Source organism: Lactuca virosa, chromosome 8, assembly GCF_052849685.1.
Source record: "Lactuca virosa cultivar CGN04683 chromosome 8, Lactuca_virosa_CGN04683_v6, whole genome shotgun sequence".
NCBI lineage: Eukaryota > Viridiplantae > Streptophyta > Magnoliopsida > Asterales > Asteraceae > Lactuca > Lactuca virosa.
In genome coordinates, this window is record NC_136433.1 from 304,058,877 (window position 1) to 304,080,523 (window position 21,647).

Here is a 21,647-nt window from a genome sequence, read left to right on the forward strand (position 1 = left end):
TATGTGAAGGAGGTGGTATCGCGTCATGGAGTACCGATCTCGATTGTGTCCGACCGAGATGTACGTTTTACTTCCAGGTTCTGGAAGAAGTTCCATGAGGAGTTAGGCACGAGGCTGCATTTCAATACCGCTTACCACCCCAGACAGACGGACAGAGTGAGCGGACGATTCAGACGCTGGAGGACATGCTCCGAGCATGTATGTTGGACTTCGGGGGAAGTTGGGACACGTATCTGCCATTGGCTGAGTTTTCTTATAGCAACAACCACCATTCGAGTATTGGCATGCCACCCTTCGAGTTGTTATACGGGAGGAGATGCCGGACTCCCATTTGCTGGGGAGAGGTAGGGCAGCGCGTGATGGGTAGCACTGAGATAGTGCTTCGTACGACAGAGCAGATACAACAGGTTAGACAGAGGTTATTGACGGCTCAGAGTCGTCAGAAGAATTACGCAGATAGGCGACGATCCGAGCTTGAGTTCCAGGTGGGAGATTTCTTACTCCTGAAGGTATCTCCTTGGAAAGGAGTGATCCGATTCAGGAAGAGGGGCAAGTTGGGGCCCCGGTACATCGGTCCGTTCAGGGTAACCGCTAGGGTGGGCAAGGTAGCATATCGGCTGGAGCTACCTGTGGAGTTGAGCCAGATTCACAATACCTTCCACGTGTCCCAGTTGAGGAAGTGTATAGCCGACGAGTCGGCGGTGGTACCACTGGAGGATATTCAGGTGGATGCGAGCCTGAATTATGAGGAGAGACGAATCGTGATCCGGGATCGGAAGATCAAGGTTATGAGGAACAAGGAGGTGTCACTGGTGCAGGTCTAGTGGCAACATCGGAAGGGGTCCGAGCTGACCTGGGAGCCGGAGTTGGAGATGCGGGAGCAGCATCCGGAGTTGTTTGTCGAGTAGGAGTTCGAGGGCGAAGTCTGATTCTAGTGGGGGAGAATTGTAACATCCGGATTCCCAGGTATCTTATTTTATGTATTTTTATTAAGTATTAGAGAGGGACTCGGCGAGTAGACGCTTAAACTCGCCCAGTAGGAACGACGTTTGCTGACTGTATTAAATGAATGGACTCGGCGAGTCCATGCGTGGACTCGGCGAGTCCGCGCTGTTAAGTGAAACCCTAATCCTCGGGGCCTGAGCCCTATTTAAAGGCCTTTATGGCCTCCATTTGCGGCCAACGCACCCCAGAGGAACCCTAGAGAGAGCAGTAAGAGAGTTGAGAGCAAAAGGAGGCTATTTCTTCATCTTTTTGTGTGGTTTGGCTTGAAGGAAGATAGGAGCACACATCTAGAACGTGAAGGGGACTGGATCTGAGCTAATCATCTTGTGGTATCATCTTTGGAGGTATAAACCTTTCCCATTTCGTGTTATATTGATGGATTTCTTGCTTTTAGGGTTTTTACCCTCATTTTATGGAAGATCTAGAGAGTATGAGGTCCACTTTGGGATTATGACATCAGATCTGGACCCATAGAGGTCCAGAGAACCTTTCCCACTCTGCTTTATGCTGATTCATGGAGGATTGGAGACTAGGTTGCCATTTCTAGTGTTATTTCTCCATTTGAGGCTTGATATGGGTTGCATGCACGTAAAGGTTGCACCTTTACGTGACTTTTGAGTGTTAAAAGGATGGATCTACTGTTTGGTGAAGCAGATCTGACCTCAAGAGATCTTTTGAGGGTTTTCATGGGAGGAACTCGCCGAGTCGAGTCGGGTTGCCCCGCGACTCGCAACCTGTGACGACCCATGGAGCACCGGGTTGACCAGCTAGTCCAGGGAGGACCAGGGACGAAGAGTACATGCATGTACTCGCCGAGTCACTCTAGTGCACTCGGCGAGTCCGGTCAATGTTGACCGTTGACTTTTGTTGACTTTTAGGGTTTAGTTAGTGGTTGGACTTATGACTCATTAGAGGGGCAGATTGGTCTTTTGACCTTCTTAGAGAACTTATGGAGAGGGGTTGACCTAGCCTTTAGAAGTTGTATTAATTAGAGTAATTATTTATGTGATTAGGCGAAGGCTAGCGCAGTAATTCAGAGTTCGAGATTTACCGAGTCACCCGAGGTGAGTCTTCTCACTATACTTTACCTTGAGTGGTAATAGAGCTATGTGATAGAGTATCTTGTATGTTATGTATGTGATGTGTTGCACTACATTATTTCTATGTGATATATGCTGTGTGTATTCCAGAGTTACAGAGTTAGAACCGAAAGGTTCACAGAGTTAGGACCAGAGGGTCCACAGAGTTAGGACCGGAGGGTCCACAGAGTTATAGCCTCGAGTGGCTAATATGTGTTACATGTGGTATTTTGGGGAACTCACTAAGCATTTATGCTTACAGTGTTGTGTTATGTGTTTCAGGTACCAGTGAGGATCGCGGGAAGGCGCCGGCATGATCAGTACACACATGAGGAGCTTTTTATACTTGTGATCTTGGGATATGTTTTCTTGAGTGTTATGTGATACAATGAGATTTTTATACTATTGTGAATGAAATTATATTTTTAAAATGTGAAAAATTGTTTAAAAAATTGGGGTGTCACATGCCAGCTCGCACCAGCTGGCTCGCACATCGGACTCGGAAGAGATAAGGACAAGTACGCCGGGCGTACCCAGCTTCGGACGCAGGGTGTAAGCGAGGGGTGGCATGTTCTTCATCCGAAGCGAGACCGTGGGCCGCAAGCGACGAATGTGATCTTGCCACGTCAGCAATCGAGCAACAGGCTTCGCAAATTCGAGTCTAAACTTTAAAAATTCGTATCTTTCGCATACGAGCTCTGTTTTCGACGTTCTTTATATCCACACGTAGGCGGGAATGTACTCTACAACTGTCGTTTAGACTCCGTCGGCTAATTTTGACTTTATTTTAAATTTATATTTTTAACAGGTCGGGACAGGATTGGTCCGTTAAAAATTCATAACTTCTTCATCCGACGTCCGTTTTCGTCTATCTTTTTATCGATGCACTACTATTTTCGAGATCTTTGATTCTCGTTTAGGTTGTGTCGGCTAAAAACCGCTCGATCTAATATTCGAACTTCGGGCTGTACACTACTAAGTCGAAACTTCGAAAAATCATAACTTCTTCATACGAAGTCAGATTTGGGCGTTCTTTTTATGGACGCTCTCGGTTTAACGTATTCTACGACTTTCGTTTAGATCGCTAAGGCTAAAATTCGCTCTATCGTAAATTCACTATTTACGCTTCCCGGTGTAGTGCCGGTTCCGTCGTGAAACTTCGACGGGTCATAACTTCTTCGTTATAACTCGGATTTCGGTGTTCTTTATATCTACGAAATCCTTGTTTCGACCACTATAACTTTATGTAAAGATGTCGGGTTTATCTCACATTTTAATTTTGACGCTTATTTTTATTCCTTATTTATTATGCATTTAGAAATCAATAATAAGCATATAAATTCACATAATTCACATAATACTCAAATATTTCATCTTTATTACATCAAAAAGAGTTATAATAGTTGACCTAGACTATTACATCGTCTAAAAATGCTTAGCCCTGAATCCCCGGGCGTTACAATTCTCTCCCCCTTAGGATGATTCCGTCCCGGAATCATGCATCAGCAAACAGATGCGGATAGCGACTCATCATGTCACTCTCTGTTTCCCAAGTGAGATTCGGCCCATTCGAATGTTTCCAACAGACTAACACCAAGTCGACCATCTTGCGTCATAACTTCTTAGTCTTACGGTCAACAATTGCCTCGGGCTCTTCAATCAGCTTGTAAGCTTGGTTCCCAATCTTTTGTACAACTTTGAATGGTCCAATAAACCTTGGACTCAACTTTCCTCGTTTTCCGAATCTTATAAGTCCCTTCCACGGTGAGACTTTAAGCAACACCGAATCCCCAACTTCGAAGGTCATCGGTTGTCTTTTCTTGTCAGCATAGCTCTTCTGACGATCTTGAGCTGCTAACATTCTTTCCCTAATTACCTTAAACTTTTAAGCAGTCTCATGGACTATCTCGGGGCCCATAAACTGCTTTTCTCCAGCCTCAAGCCAGCAAGACGGCGTACGACACTTCTGTCCGTACAAAGCTTGATAGGGTGCCATCTTTATGCTCGAGTGGAAACTATTGTTGTAGGAAAACTCTACCAAAGGTAAGTGCTCATCCCAGTTACCTTGGAACTCAAGGGTACATGCTCTCAGCATATCTTCAAGCGTTTGAATCGTTCTTTCGCTCTGACCATCAGTCTGCGGATGGTAAGCTGTACTTAGACACAACTTCATACCCAGTTCCTCTTGTAGACTTCTCCAAAACCTTGACGTGAAAGGACTATCACGATCTGAGACAATTGTTAGAGGAACACCGTGAAGTCTTACAATTTCCTTCACGTAAACATTTGCGAGCTTATCCATAGACCACTTCTCGTTTGCTACTATGAAGTGTGCACTCTTCGTGAAACAATCCACGACCACCCAAATCATGTCGTGACCGTTCTTCGTTCTGAGTAGTTTAGTCACAAAATCCATGGTGATGTCTTCCCATTTACCCATGGGTACAGGTAAAGGTTCTAAACTCCCAAACGGTTTCTGATGTTGTGCCTTAACTCTTGCACATGTCACACACTCGACCACATACTTCGCAACATCGAGCTTCATCGTCGGCCACCAGTAGTAGGGTTTTAGGTCCCTATACATTTTTGTGCTATCGGGATGAATTGAGTACATGGTCTTGTGAGCTTCTTCCATCAGAATCCATGAATGCTGCTGGAGCGTTGGTTAGTCCAAACGACATACCTGAGAACTCGTAGTGCCCATATCTCGTTCTGAATGCAGTCTTCTCAATATCCTGATCTCTCACTTTCAGCTGATGATACCCTGACCTAAGATCGATCTTTGAGAAGTAGCTCGAACCTTGTAGCTGATCGAATAGGTCATCAATCATTGGCAAAGGGTACTTATTCTTTACCGTTGCCTTGTTCAGCTCTCTGTAGTCTATGCACATTCTCATGCTCCCGTATTTCTTCTTCACAAATAGCACCGGAGCTCCCCAGGGTGATGAACTAAGTCGAATGAAACCGTTTTCCAACAATTCCTGAAGTTGTGTCATGAGCTCCTTCATCTCCGTCGGTGCCAATCGGTAAGGTTCCTTTGCTATCGATGTTGTACCTGGTAACAAGTCTATCCGAAACTCCACTTGTCTATCAGGTGGTAATCGGGGAAGATCTTCGGGAAAGACTTCCGAATAATCACACACGACCGGTATATTCTGCACCTCTTTCTTTTCCTTTTTAGCATCGATTACGAATGCCAAGTGTGATGCACATCCCTTGGACAAACATTTTCTGGCTTTCATCAGGGAGATGATTCCAGAATTTACTCAGCGTTTGTCCCCGTACACCATAAATGACTCTTTTCCGGGTGGGTTTACCCTTACTATCTTCTTTCGGCATTGAATCTCAGCATCGTTGGCGCTAAGCCAATCCATACCCAAAACGATATCGAAACCGTTCAACTCTATGGGTAATAGCTCTTCGTGGAATTCGTTTCCGTTTAGGTTGATGACGATGTTCCTAATACGCTTACTAACAGGTACGAACTTGCCACTGGCAACTTCCACAATTGGGGCATTATCAAGTTTTTCTACAGGCAATGCTAGTTTCCCACCAAATTTATGTGACACAAAGGAGGAGTTGGCTCCGGAATCAAATAGTATATTGTCAGGCAAACCATTTACAAGAAAGGTACTTGAAGCGACGTCTGCTGCCTCCTTTGCAGCCTCGAGCGTCATCTGGAAGGCTCTCGCCTTCGGCTTCGGCGGAATGTTGGGCCTTGTCGCGTCTTTCTTTTTCGGGAAATCCTTAGCAATATGCCCTTCTTCACGGCAGTCGTAGCACATAATCTTGTTGATGGTGCACTCATTGCCATAGTGCCCCGTTTTTCCACACTTTTAGCAGGTCACTTCCTCGCTACATTTTCCTGAGTGCTTCTTCTTGCACTTCTCGCACCATTTTGCTTCGTTCCCTCCTCCTCCAAACTTCATGGAACTGAACTTGCTCTTCTTTTTGTTGGGTTTAGTAGTCCCTTCAAATTCCTCTTCTCGCCAACCTCAACCTTGCTGGCAGCTCTTCCCTTAATCATATCCTCCACAGATTTGGCAGCCCAGATAGCTGCCTCCAGAGTACGTGCCTGACGTACCGGCACTGCATACTCCCGTGGGAGTCCCTTGGCGTACTTGTCGATTTTTGTTAGTTCATATGGGACAAGACGCAAGGCAAACTCCATCTTCTCTGTGAAGTTGTTAGTGTACTCATCAATGGACATGCTTCCATTCTTCAGGGTTAGGAACTGGTTCTCTAGTTCGAGTAGGTTTTGGGCTGAGTAGTACTTGCGTTTGAACTGCACCAAAAACACTGCCCATGTCAGTTGCAGGGTCTCATTGGGGCTCAGAGTCTTCCCCAGGGTATTCCACCAACGCACAGCGCCTCGTCGAAACTGACACACTGCAAATGTGGTATGTAGTTTGCCTCTCCAACCACACGTCATGAAAGCTAACTCCATCTCCAAGATCCAATCCATGAACCCGATCGGATCTTCCTTTCTAGTGAAATTCGATAGTTTGCAAGTCAGAAAATCCTTGTACTTGCATCCATTCCTCTCGACTCCGTTATCCTGGTTGTTTTTTCGAACTATTGGTGGGTTGGCTTGACCAACAGTCCCACTGTAGTTCCCCTCCTCAGACTGCCCTTCGTTCAACTCGGGCTGTTCGATTGGTATGGTAGCTTCCTCTCGATTCTGTTGGAGCAAACATCTGGTTTCCTCCATTTGACGATCCAACATCATCTGGATCATCGCTTGCACTCCAGCCATCACTGGAGGTTGGTTTATGTTTCCATTTGCATTCCCGGCTCTACTGTGGGTTCTTGCTATTTTGATCTATACACCGAATAAGGTGAATTTAGATCTTTATTTAGGATAGTAGTTTAAACCGTCCTTATCACTCCGAAACGTTTACATGTTAGTTCAAATATCGTAGTCGTACGTTTAGAATCCTAAACACATAAGGTTTCTGTATCCGGTCGGCAACAGACCATAGATCCGAACAATTAACAGCATATCAGGCACAAAGCATTTAGTACATAAAAACATTTTAGGCACAATTCCTAAAATAAGCTAGTGCTCAAATCTCAGAATCATCGCTTAGCATTCTAAGTTTAAGTCTAGAAATCCTACAAATTCCTAGTTCGCTTAAACTAATGCTCTGATACCAACTGTGACATACCCATTTTCACGGCCAGAAAAGACCGATTTTGTTTATGCTTGTTTGAAAATCAGAGTAACATTTTAAATAAAAGTGTTGTGGAATTCGTCCCAAAACAAAATATGATAAAGATTTATCAACAGCATTTCCAAAGAAATGTATTTCATTAAAAGACTCGGGATGTCATGTTCGATACAGATCAAAAGCATAAACAGTACAACATAAGCCTTACTACATTATTTCGTATTTATAGGCCTATAATCCCTTATCTCTCATCCAAACATCAATGCTCATGCGCCACTACCTGTAATACAAGAAACTGAGTAGGTCAGGCTTGGGAGCCTGGTGAGCACATAGGGTTTTCGACCCACAATAAATAAGTTTATTAACTTTATCAAACCAAACAAACCCAATTACCTATTCCCGTTATCCTCACTTTACGTCCCTAAAACATCTAACACAAGGGACCTAGTCTAAGGACTTTCATCGGGGTGACAACACATGCTTCGAGGATTCCTCTGCAATTCATGTCAAATAAGGCAACCATGTGGGGGATGGAGTACTGCTGGTAAACACACAGTTCAAATAAACACCTACAGGTTGCGATCCTGCTAGCGTTCCACTAGACTGTCTAGAATAGTCCGTGTTCGTCATCTATACTCCGCTAGATGACCGGATCATCAATAACATCTATAACGAGGCCTCTCATTATTTTATTTTGTCACACAGCAACTATTACATCTACCCATGTTTTACCCAACACATTTTGTAGATATAAAATACATATACAGTTTAAATCATTTAAAACATGTATAAAATCGTTCATCCAGCATAGATAGCAAGTATACAGATAATATGCACACGTAGCACGTAATTTATATAAAATACTTCATATCTATGTGTACGATAAAAGTAACTATGCACTCAAAGGTGGTGACTCTGTACTCGAACAACGCTTCGTTATCTCAAAATAACTTTCCTTCGACAAAACCTAGTATCAATACCACTAGGGTTTAGTCTAACGTTAACCGCGACTAATTAATAGTCTAACTATTATTATTATTATATAAGAGTTAAACAACACTCTATATAACTCATAATAATAGCCCAAATAATTATTTTAAGGTCCTAATAATGTTACTATAATTAATTAGAAGCTATATTAAAAATTGCGTAGGCGTAGCTCACTTACAGCGGATTCTAAAGAAAACCGGGCTTCGCTTGGAGCAGCGTTTCCGAACCGAAATACCCTTTTTCTCGGGACTCCGGGAGCCTCGGGGCTTCCTTCGGGTGCTAGGGGTTCACCTAAGCTTTAGGGGGGGGGGGGGGTTAAAAACCCTAGAGAGAGAAATGATTTTGGTGTGATTTACTCGGCAGCCCTCGCAGCCTATTTATAGGCACGATCCTTCGGTCGTACGCCGGGCGTACAGCGGCACTACGCGGGGCGTAGTTCGGATAGGGTTGCCAGTTCGCACCAGCTGGCTCGCACATCGGACTCGGAAGAGATAAGGCCAAGTACGCCGGGCGTACCCAGCTTCGGACGCGGGGTGTAAGTGAGGTGGCGTGTCCTTCATCCGAAGCGAGACCGTGGACCGCAAGCGACGGCTGTGATCTTGCCACGTCATCAATCGAGCAATAGGCTTCGCAAATTCGAGTCTAAACTTTAAAAATCCGTATCTTTCGCCTACGAGCTCCGTTTTCGACGTTCTTTATGTCCACGCGCAGGCGAGAACGTACTCTACAACTTTCGTTTAGATTCCGTCGGCTAATTTTGACTTTATTTTAAATTTATATTTTTAACAGGCCGGGACAGGATTGGTCCGTTAAAAATTCATAACTTCTTCATCCGACGTCCGTATTCGTCTGTCTTTTTATCGATGCGCTACTATTTACGAGATCTTCGATTCTCGTTTAGGTTGTGTCGGCTAAAAACCGCTCGATCTAATATTCGAACTTCGGGCTGTTCACTGCTAAGTCGAAACTTCGAAAAATCATAACTTCTTCATACGAAGTCAGATTTGGGCGTTCTTTTTATGGACGCTCTCGGTTTAACGTATTCTATGACTTTCGTTTAGATCGCTAAGGCTAAAAGTCACTCAATCGTAAATTCGTTATTTACGCTTCCCGGTGTCGTGCCGGTTCCGTCGTGAAACTTCGACGGGTCATAACTTCTTCGTTATAACTCGGATTTCGGTGTTCTTTATATCTCCGGAATCCTTGTTTCGACCACTATAACGTTATGTAAAGATGTTGGGTTTATCTCACACTTTAATTTTGACGCTTATTTTTATTCCTTATTTATTATGCATTTAGAAATAAATAATAAGCATATAAATTCACATAATTCACATAATACTCAAATATTTCATCTTTCTTACATCAAAAAGAGTTACAATAGTTGACCTAGACTATTACATCGTCTAAAAATGCTTAGCCCTGAAACTCGGGCGTTACATGCATGTCCATAAAGAAATTATTTTTATGATATATGGGTGTAAGAAAGTCTAGTGGAAAGTATGAATGAGGAGCTTGAAGGATTAAGAGCATAATGCATTAAGCTAGCAAGAAAGTTTCCACATCATGGTGGTTTGGCCACCACGACGTGACGGTAGGCATGCTTGCAACTGTTTTGTCACGAGTCTGCCACTGTGTGGCAAATTCTTGGCCACGACGTGGTGGGCAATTGATGGACTTTTCAATGTTGACTTTGACCATTGAATTTTGACGAAGTTTGACTTTTCTTCATTTTGAGGGTCTTGGGCTATATTGAGGATGTAGCTATGATTATTGTATAGGTAAATCGTACACCAGTCTTGTTTCGTGTGAGTTGTGTTGATAGTCTGCTAGCCTGCAAGGTGAGTTTTCTCACTATACTTTGTACTGAAATATGTATGCTTATGTGTAGGATGTTGTTATGCCGTAGTCATCTATTAGTCTGGTAGATTTGTTATGATTACCTGTGGTTGCTTGCTACTATTTGTGTGTATATATCGACATGTTGTGTTTAGGTTGAGGAGGTTTTTCTTTGTGTTGTAGGCCAAGCGATATGAGTAGTCTAGTTGTTACTGTAGTGCCAAGGAGAGTGGTCCAACCCAATGTTGTAGGATCAGGAGGGTGGTCTAAGTGTATTGTAGGTCTTGCGAGGCACTACAGTCAGACTATTGGCTGTGGTGTACATGCATTGTATGTGTATTTTTGTGTGGGGTATTTTGGGGAACTCACTAAGCTTTGGCTTATAGTTTTGGATTTTAATATTTTAGGTACTTTAGATGATCGGGGGAAGGAGATGACATTACTGTACACATCCTCCGATGGTTTCATGTTTTGCAAATACTGTAACATCCCAAAAATCATGATACAAATTTTGATTTTTCAAAAACCATTTTCATAAATTATAAGTCATACAATTTTTTTTTTTCAAAACATAGTCATAAAATTAGAGTATCTAATAACATCTCTCAACATAAATCCAAAGGATGATGTGTACAATCACACTTTCGCCTTGCCTTTATCATACGATATACCTGAAACTATGAAACTGAACTATAAGACAAAGCTTAGTGAATTCCCATCCACAGTCATACAGCACGATTACCCCCGACCCACAATCATCAGACTGGATTTCCCTGGGTTCAGCATAGAGGAGAATAGCCTTAACCCAACCTCACTATGTCGACATATGTTGTAGATAAATAATAACAATCAAGTACATGTAATCATACAAGATATACCAATCTAATAGATTACTACAATATAGAAACATCCTATATACCAAGAAACATAACACAACCTAGTGGGTCGACATTAGTGACCTCGGCCCATAAGTATAGTGAGGAAACCCCACCTCAAAGTCTAGAAGATAGCTAAACGGATCACTGATCCAAATAATGCGCCTATAAGTCACCTGTACAACAAACAGGGACCAAGCCTCAGTCTACAACTTAAAATACTCCAATTGACCTAAAGTTAAACTTGGTTAAAGTCAAAGCTCAATGGTAAAAAAGTGAACAGTCAACTTCAGCTAGATTACGTCATGTGTACATGATGCACTACTTCCTGCATAGAGCCCAATGTGGCTTTTACGGGACAGAAAAAGGCTACACCCTGTGTAGCCATAACTACATTATGTGTAGCACGCTGTTGTTCACCTTTCTCATTAAGTTCTTAATATATAAAGTTAAACCACTAAACTTCCAAATCTAAACAAGATGGACGTCTTAATGGATAAACTCTTTGACTTTATCCATTTGCGTGCATACAAAGAGAATTTATCCAAACCTTAGGTCCAAGAAGCCTTCAATTTCCCAAAAGCTCATACGTGGATGGATGAGAGTGACCAAGCTCTCGTTTTTATGAGTTAACCCTTAAGACGTCTAAAATTACACTCCAATGGTCTGGAGTAGTTCTTACTCATATACATTATGGTTATGGGGACAAAAAGCATGAAAACCTAAAGTTTGCAAGATCTAGCATAAAAACACATCAAGGTGGAAACTTTATACCTTATGGAGATGGTTGGAGGAATGAAACTTCTGATACCAAGCTGATTTGAGATTCCAAGTGATCCCACAACCTTCTTCTTCCTTTAAAAGTGAACACAAAACACTCTTAAGTCTCAAAAGCATACCAATGGGGATTAGGGTTTTAAAGGGGCCATTTAGGAGGATGGAGGTTGAGGATGGAAGGGCCTCAAAGGAGTTAGAGCCTTTAGATTGTGCTCAAACCCCCAAGATTAGGGGTTTGGCCCTGGGCAGCTACGCGCTGCATGTGTAACCTGATCTACACCCTGCATAGATCATTTAAGTCCCGCATCCCTATACCCTCATGTGCGTTGTGTAGGAAACTTCCTACGCCCCACGTAGAACCAAACTTCATCATACTTTAAACTTTAAAATAAAGGAAAGAAATATACCTGCAAGGATTGGGTGTTACAAATACTCTGATTTTTGTATGGTTGTAGAACAATGCTATGAGGACTTATGGTATCTATGGATGTGTCTTCTTTAAAAATAATAAAATTATTGTGGTTTTTTGGACGTTACAAGTTGGTACTTGTAACGCCCGCATTTCCAGCTAGGTTTAGTTATCATATATGTAACTTGTCGGTCAAATATTGTAATCTTTTATGAATAAACAAAAGAGAATTATTCATTTATATGTGCGTTTATGTGAATTTTATAGATATTATATGTATATGATATCTGTGTAAATTCTTACGTCGTAATGTAATTAATATGCTAAAATATAAATTAAAAATAAAAGATTATATTTGATAAATAGTCTAAACAAAAGTCGTAATAATTGGAAAAGCGAAAACATTGATATAAAGAACGCCACATCTGACTTCGTACGAAGAAGTTATGATTTTTCCAAGCTTAAGATGTGATTTAGTACAACAGTGTAAGACACAGAAACCAAAATGGAAATCGGCCAATTATTAGGAAAATCAATCTAAAAGAGAGTTGAAGATCTCCCCCTACTTACCCGTCGATATAATGACAGTTGAGAACAAATAGCGTATGAAAAAGATTATGAATTTTGCACAAACTTTAACAGTATAAGCTTGTAAAAATATAACTTTGAAAATAAAATAAATATTAGCTGATGGAGTCTATATGAAAGTTGTAGATCTCATTGATAGCTACGTGTGGATATAAAACCCAACGAAAACGAAGGTCATATGAGCAAGTTATGATTTTTTTAAGAGATCAGGAAAATTCGTAAGCAGCAGTGTACACTAACAAGGTGTGTCGCACACATCTGACTCTTCATGGGAATCGTAACATGTCGCACCACACACAAAAAGACATGTCATCTGGCAGACCACATGCACGACACGTAGAGAACACATTGCGCAGTGCACACTCATTCTCTTGCTATATATAGACGCGATTTCAGCCATTTTCTACACATCACTTCTCTAATTCTATCTAGATTAAGTCCTAACCTTTTCCCTTTACTCTCTAGTTCTCGGTTAATTTAGCGAAGCCCTGCGGTGTTACTTATTCGGATAATGGAAGCTCTCGAATCATATTTTTGCCCGTATAATTTCCGGTTTCCATTAGATTACTTTGTAAGTCAAGCTACGCTTATTTATTTTAAGTGTAACTTTTTATTATACTCGTAGTCGTTACTATGAACCTATAATTAAGACTTATCAGTGATTCCAAGTTAATATACTAATTGATCTACTTACGAGAGTGATGTCTAGGCTTGATTTAGTGAGGTATTTAAAGTGGGATTTCTAAACAACATACTCTATATACCAAACATACCTTACCTCCTATATGATCCTATCTGGTTATTCCATACTTGATAGATCTAGATACAGACATTGGGATTGTTGAGAAATCTAAATTATCATTATAAAGTCACCAGGATTATGAAACTAGACTAAGACTCAGTATTTTATACATTTAGTTCTTTGAGAAGTGTTAAGGCGAAGCGCTGCCGAAACATCTAGCTACCTAGTTTTGTGAAGTGAGTCCATGGTTACTTTCAAGAGCATTTGTAATAAAAGTATTTTTTTTATTATACTCTATGCTACTTGTATACCTATAGTAGTATTGCTTATTAGGAACTATGTCAGAATCATAATTGCATTTAGATATAGTCTAAGTTAGTTATGGAATTATAAAAGGTACTTAGTTCTAACTAAGTTGGACATTGATTAGGTCTCATTCTGAGGGTAGATTGTGAGATCAGAGTGGATCGTTTTATTCCTACTCTTTCTTGGATGAACAAAAATGGTGGGTCCAGATCAGACAACTGGTAGGTATGTATGGGTCATCGACCAGAGTTGATGACAACACTTAACTATTCTAGACAGTCTATTAAATTATGTTGTTAGTGTGGACTTATAACCCACAGACGCAGACAAAGAGGGCTAGGGTTTAGGTTTCTGGGTGTTGGAGGTTGTTAAGAGGTGAAACCGTAGCTACTACTTCCTTTAAATCGAGTTCAAAACCAAGAATTTAGAGTTCAGACCTCCAGACGGCTGCCACGTAGTGGCCAAAAGAATGCCATGTAGTGGTGGCTTAAATGAAGTCTGCGACCAATTTTCCATCGCCATGTCGTGGTGGTTACTCTACCACGTCGTGGTAACCCCCAAAACTCACAATCAACAAATAAAATATATCTCAAGAATCCGACTATTACAGTTTGCATCGAACCTTCTTTGACTGAAGGCGAAGGACCGGTGGAAGTTAGCTACTCGAACTTTATCGATTGTGGAGTGGGATGCAGTAACATGGGAGCAGTTTAAGAAGATGTTCCGTACAGAGCACATTCTACTTCTATAGGTAGGGAGAGAGAGAGAGAGAGAGAGAGAGAGAGAGAGAGAGAGAGATGTTGGCCCATGAGTATTCTTCGATCAAGCATACGACAGAGTCGGTGATGTAGATCACCATGATGTTTATGGAGAGAACTTTTTTTTTTTGCCCCGAGTACACTTCTTCGGAGCAGGTTCAGATGTCCTGTTACTTGAGCATGGTCAAGATGGAGATTTAAGTGTTTGTATCAACTCAACAATATCGGACACTTGCAGAGCTATAATTATTTTCTCATAGGAGAGATATTGAGATCGAGACCTAGGCGAGCGAAAAGTGGCATACCCCAGTTCAAACCCAACATGCAGCTAAGTTGTTCAAGCTCGCTGATTCCCAATTAGGAGGCCAGAAATCCCGCACTTATGGTAAGTGCGAGAAGGTACATGAGGGTTTATGTAGGTCACGGACCGAGTTCCAGAAGTGTCGCAAGGAGGGCCCCTTTTCGTGAGATTGTCATCAGAACCAGACGGCCAATTTAAGGCCAATTGCCCATGTCTTTCTACAAGGTCAGTGTCACACCCCCGAACCAGACGGCGGAAACGTCCGGGGGTTGGGTGACTTCATCTTGTAATATCATCATAGTGAATATAATAGAAACAAGGCAAGCATCATCATCACACGTACCATAATACAGCAATACTGATTTTACATCATTGTAATTGTTTACAAAAGTTACATGCTAAAAATATAACGTTTTAAAATAGCAACATAATGCAACAAATTCCACATTTTCTCGATGTCCACCTGCTTAACGATTTGCTGAGAATACAAGATATTTTGAAAATGTCAACATATATCATGTTGGTGAGTTCATAAGCATGTTTGAATGAAAAGTTTCGTATCATTTAGTAACACCCAAAAAACCGATATTTTCTATAAAATGGTTTGAGGGTTTTGTATCAAATCTTGCATAAAGCATGTGTGTTTCTGTTTTGAACATATATAAAAAGAGTATTCCAGAAATTCCTATATTTTCTGTTGTAAGTAGAAGGTACTGTATAATTGTATGCCTTACCAGAAAATCCGATATTATCTGTTTATAAAAGTATTGTGGTCTCAAATACCCTAAGATTGAGTAGCAGTGTATGTATGTATGTTTTTGTATCATCAAATTAGTATATGTATTTCGTAAATTTATAATGGAGTTATTCTCGATGTGAGTCGTTATAACCATACTTAATAATGACTGATCCGCCTGTCATGACGTTTTTCAGACGCCGACTTGTTTAAGGTAAGGTTTGTCACCCTAGACTGGCCTAGTCTAGCTGTAGCGATCAACTCAGGTGTGGGGTGTCACCCTGTATAGATCTATACACAAACTCTCGCTCTCCCTCCAGGAGACTCTGGTTATAACTGCAGGCTTAAGGATGTACACTAGATAGGTACGAATGAATGAAATGTCTCATAAGAGCCTTAACTGTATTTACACGAATATTGTATTACACTATGTAACGCAGTGAATAATGGTCCGTGTATGTTTTACGTCTACTAGGCCCGTTAAGCATGTATATCGGCCACAAAGGCCCAAATAACATGTAATGTATATTGCAGGCCCAATAAGAATGTAGTTGGACTACAAAGGCCCAATAGACATGTATGGTGTATTCCAGGCCCACTTAAATATGCAAATGGGCCACTAAGGCCCAATAAGCATGTAAGGTATATCCCGACCCAATTAGAAGATGTAAATGACGTATTTAGTCCGTTTGTTGTTACGTTGGTTATTTAAACTCAATTGTTTACCAAAATTACTTAAAAGGCCCACTTTTTGTAGTAATGACATTTTTGGTCCATAAAACCGAAAATTTACAATTAAGGCACATTTTTGGTAAAAATGACACTTTAAGTTCCTTAAGACCAAAAGTTTACATTTAGGGCTTGTTTCAAAATAAGACGACATTTATTAGAAATAACATTTTCGGCCCAAATTTATGAAATTTGACATTTTCGGCCCAAATGTGTATAAATTACCTTTTCGGCCCAAGTATAATAAAATTGGCATTTCCAGCCCTTTTAACCGAAAATTAACATTTTGGGTCAAATTTGTTTAAAATGACAATTAAATCCACAAAAGTAAAAAATTTACAAATTTAGCCCATGAAACCGTGAAGGCCCATTTTGTGAAAATTTACAATTTTGGCCCTTTTAAAACCATGAATATCATAAAGACCCATTTTTATTTAAATGACTCTACAAGTCCTCTTAAAACTGTGAGTTGACAAAAAGATCCTAACTTTTGTTTTTCTTTGTCAATTTTTGGCCCTTTACACGATTTTTCTTAGTTTCAAACATCCTTAACATGTTTTAATCCTTTCATCTTCATAATAAGTTGCATGGAGTGTTTTAGTTTACCAATATCACCATATTTTAGTAGATCTATCGAAATCTATGAAGTTTCAACACATAAACACAACATATAACATGAAAGAACACACATAATCATGCTTAAACACATAAATCTACACAAAGCAACTTGTATCCTCCCCCAAAACATAATACAATCCGAAAATAAGGGGCATAAACTCACTTTGGGGTTGATGGATTAGATTTGGAAGAGGATTGGAGGAGTTTTCGGTCTAGATGCTTCCTTGAGATGAGATCTTCGATTTGTAGGAGATATTAGGAGCATGAATCACGAGTTGGAATGATAATGAGTGAAAGATTTGTGATATGATGAAGTTAAACACTAGAATAGAAACTATCTTACCAAAATGATGAACCTTGATGATGTATTCTTGAGTACACACACACAAGCATACACGAAATTTTTGGAAGAATGGATGGATTTTGCTTGGAGTTCTTGGAGGAATGTAGTGACTTAGTAGTGAAAAATGAAGGTGGTGGTGGGATGCACCTTGGCCGAGATTAAGAAGAAGAGAGATAGAGGTTTAGTTAGGTTAATACATTGAGGATTAAACATAGATGTATGGGGGATATTAATGAGGTGTCATCCTCAAATTATCCCCATAATATCCTTTTTTTTACAATGTTTATATATATATATATATATATATATATATATATATATATATATATATATATATATATATATATATATATATATATATATATATGTATATACATAACTGAGAATGAGAGGAAGGAAAAAGGAAAAGAAAAGAAATGTTTGGGCTAGTTTTGGTTATACTCGAAATTATAAGGCCCAATATGGAAGTCTTCGGCCGATTGGGCCCTCTTATGAATTCACGGCCCAAAAGGGGTAAATAAAAAGGGTTTTTGGCCCAAAGAAATTCAAGAACACATTTATGGCCCATTAAGGCCCATGTAGACAAAGTGAGACATTTTAGGCCCAATAAGGCCCATAAAAGTCTTATGGCCCAAAATGTTATAGTTTAATGAACGTGGGTCCATTTAGGCCCCAAATAAGGATTCTTAGCCCAAAATAATTCAATCGAGAGTTTATTGGCCCATTAGGCCCAATAAATGATTACTGGCCCAATTATAGCTTTGAACCTGGAAGTTAGGGTTACAAACCCAAAATCGAGCGAAAGTAGTATATTGAATTAGGTTTAGGGCTTCATGAGAGAGTTTTGATTTGAATAGTTGTTTTTGAATGAGTAATATGTATATCATCAAACATTGAATTAGAAGATACATTGAGAGTTGCTCATCCATGGATCAAATTTCCTAGACAGAAATGTTAGTTGTGTCATCATACCCCCGTTAGAGGGAATTTCGTCCCGAAATTCTTTTGAAATATATACTTAGGAACTAGAGAAAAGGCGAGGGTAATTTTTCTTCATTTGGTCTTTGCGTTCGCATGTGAATTCCGGTCCACGCTTAGCGATCCATCGAACCTTCACAATCGAAATGCGGCTTTGTTTTGTACGCTTCACTTTTCAGTCCATTATCTCAACCGGCTCTTTGAAGAACAGGAAATTATCGTTTACCTCGATCTCATCCAGGGAACAACGAGGGTTCATATGATAAGCACTTTTTCAGATTCGACACGTGGAACACGGGTTGTACGTTGCTGAGCTCTGCAGGTAGTTGCAGCCTATAAGCTACCGGACCAATCCGGACAAGAATCTTGAATGGCCCGATGTATCGTGGATTTACTTTTCCCCGCTTCTCAAAACGGATCATCTCCTTCCAGGGAGAGACCTCCAACAGCACCCGATCGCCGACTTGAAATTCCAGAGGCTTTCGTCGTTTATCAGCATAACTCTTTTGTCGGTTTCGGGATGCTTGGAGTCGTGCCTTGATTTGAATTATTTTCTTTGTCATTTCCCGAATGATCCGAGGTCCTGTAAGAGTGATATTTGGTGTTTGTCCCCTTGCCAACTGGGTGTCTCCCACCTCAGCCCAACAAAGAGGCGATCTGCATTTGCGACCATACAAGGCCTTAAAAGGAGCAACCTTAATGCTCGTGTGATAGTTGTTATTGTACGAGAACTCTATTAAGGGGAAGTGGGTATCCCATGCCCTTCCGAAATCAATCACACAGACTCGGAGCATATCTTCAAGTGTTAGGATGATTCGATCGCTTTGGCCGTCGGTTTGAGGGTGGTAAGCGGTGCTCATGTCTAGTTGTGTTCCCATTGCCTTCTGAGCGACTGCCAAAATCGTGAAGTAAATCTACTATCTCAATCCGAGATGTAAGGTCCTAAAAACAGGATCTGAACCAGTGATCAAGCAATCTAACAATCAAATAAGATAAGAATTGAGTAGAAGAATATGAATCAAAGCTTGCACACGTTTGTATTCAGAAAACGGCTGGTACAACTCTGACATTGGCCGTAAACTATGTGGTTCATGAACAACCAACAACAGACACAGATTGATCCTATATATAGTGAAATAGACCTGACCGTAAACTAGTCATGGCCGTAAACAGGTTTACGGCCGTAAACATACTCTTGGCCGTAAACATACCAAAACACTTCTATTACAAGACTAAATGACCTATACATCCAAAGCCTAGTCCAAACCATAATATGGACCCTTCAATCTCCCCCTTGGTTTGTGGCTAGCTGAAACTCAGTCTTTCTCAATTACAAGAACATCGGACCCTCCCATTGCCCCTTGCCACATCTCCTTTGCAATAATCTCGGCAACCATTGTTGTGTACTCTTTTGCAGCAGGCTCGAAAATATCTTCAGCTACCTTGATCTGATGTAGGGCCAGATGATGAATATCCCACCTCCCAAATTGAAGTAGGTCTTGTTTGTCGTATAGGCGAAAGCATCCATCTTGGAACTTGATGACAGCAGACGCAGTAGTTTCATCATAGACCCAATAATGCATGTCTTTGAGAGATCCATCATTGAAGGTCTGTAGCATTGGAACTTGTCTGACTTGATGTGCTGGCGGCCACATGACAGTCTGAAAGGGCTTATTGGTCTTGGGATCCAGCACATTAGGGAAACTTTTGATGAAAGACTCAGCAGTCTTCATGGCAGGGAATCCCTTTGATCCTCCAAGAAAAGCTTGAAATGTGAAACCTTTGGATCACCTGATGGATTGCAAAAAGGAGCACTGGATAATTCTGAGAGATCAACTCTTGTCCATGAATGGAAATCATGGAAGTCTTTGTAATACTCCACATTTTTGCTTTTGCGTTTCACGATCCACATGTTCAGCCTATCATGATAGCCCCATGACACAATTCCCGTTCTGTCACCATACTTGTGACCAAATTTTTTCTGTTCAAGATCAATGATGGTGATAGAGGGTTTATTTCCAGGAGCATTCTAATCAGAGGTTTTCTTGAAAAGAAGTTGCTTTTTCTTGTCAGAAGCTTCTAACTTGGCACGTTTAAGTGCAACAACACTTGGTGCTTGAACTGGTTCCTTGTCGAAGCGGTCAACAATCGTAGTTCTTCTTTGAGTGGGTGGATCAGTAGGGGGGTCTTGAGCTTGCTGAGCAGAAGGTTGGTCAGCATTGAGATGTTGAACTGAAGACTTGAATTTGTCGCCAAATTCATCTGCCAGCTTCGTCTTAAGATCAAAATAACTTGCAGTCAAGGATCCCAGATGGGTTTGCAGATCCGAAATTTGCTGAGTTTTTAGTGCTTTATCCACTTCAATGTCTACAACCTGAATTTTAAGTTGAACCTTTTCAGCTTCAAGATCAGCCACCCGGATATCAAGCTCAATATTTTTCTGATTAAGCACACTGATTTCCTTTTGAAGTCCAGTTATGGTGTGATCATCCTCCTTTGAGTGGCCTTCCTCAATAAAAATTCCTTTAGCTCGAGATGAAGGCACTGAGCCTTGTTCGTGGGCCAAATGTAGAGCAAGCCTCTCAGAGGCAACATCATGATAAGGCCTAAGAGGAGAGGATCCTGAAGGAACAGATGAACCACCAGCTTCATAAAAGGTTCTCGGTCCTTCATTGGATTGAGTAGGTGAAGTAGCAATAGAAGTAGATATTGGTGGAGTCGACAAGCCTTGAGATAGTTCTGACACAAGAACACCCGGTCTAGGATCAAGTCTTTGTTGGATTAGGTGTCTAAGCCCATAACTATAATTGGTATGTACTTGAATTGATAGCAGCACAGTCCTTTTGGGTTGCCCTCAACCTAGCAACTGGACAAGGAAATTATGAAAGGAGAGATATTAATTTATAAGATTAATAAATTAATATATATATAAATGATTTATTAATATGTTATTGGATTAATATATTAATTAGAAATCATTATGTTTAATTAATTGTTAGCCAGAAATTAATCAGAATTGATTTTGGGGTTAAAAGAATTAATTATAAGGTGCAGGGACTAGTTTGCAATTATCTAATAGTTGAGTGGAAGGCTCTAGAACCCCCTTGGAAGAGGGTGGACGAAATCTTTAGGGGAAACCCTAATAATTTCGTCCATAGGGGCTTGGATAAGGCCCTTGGGTTTGCTTAGGCCCTAAGCAAAGGATAACTAGGGTTTCCCTTAAACCCTAGATCCCTCAGCTATATAAGGAGCCTCCTGGTTCATGTTTTTGGTCACTCTTTCTTTTGAAGAAACCCTAAGGCCGAGATTTTGCATACTCCCTCTCCCCTCTCTCTTCTACTTTCCTTCTTGCTAGTTTGGGTGTGATTCCATTAGAGGCATTACACTTGTGGTGCTAAAGCTT

General features: G+C 40.8%; 1 long non-coding RNA gene across 1 annotated transcript; it reads left to right on the forward strand.

Moving 5' to 3' along the window:
- The first annotated feature begins 1,279 nt into the window (after positions 1-1,279).
- LOC145129534 (uncharacterized) lies at positions 1,280-2,431 on the forward strand. The gene is made up of 3 exons (XR_013717533.1): positions 1,280-1,349; positions 2,019-2,069; positions 2,367-2,431. It is a non-coding gene; the product is annotated as an uncharacterized LOC145129534 (long non-coding RNA).
- Positions 2,432-21,647: the final 19,216 nt, after the last annotated feature.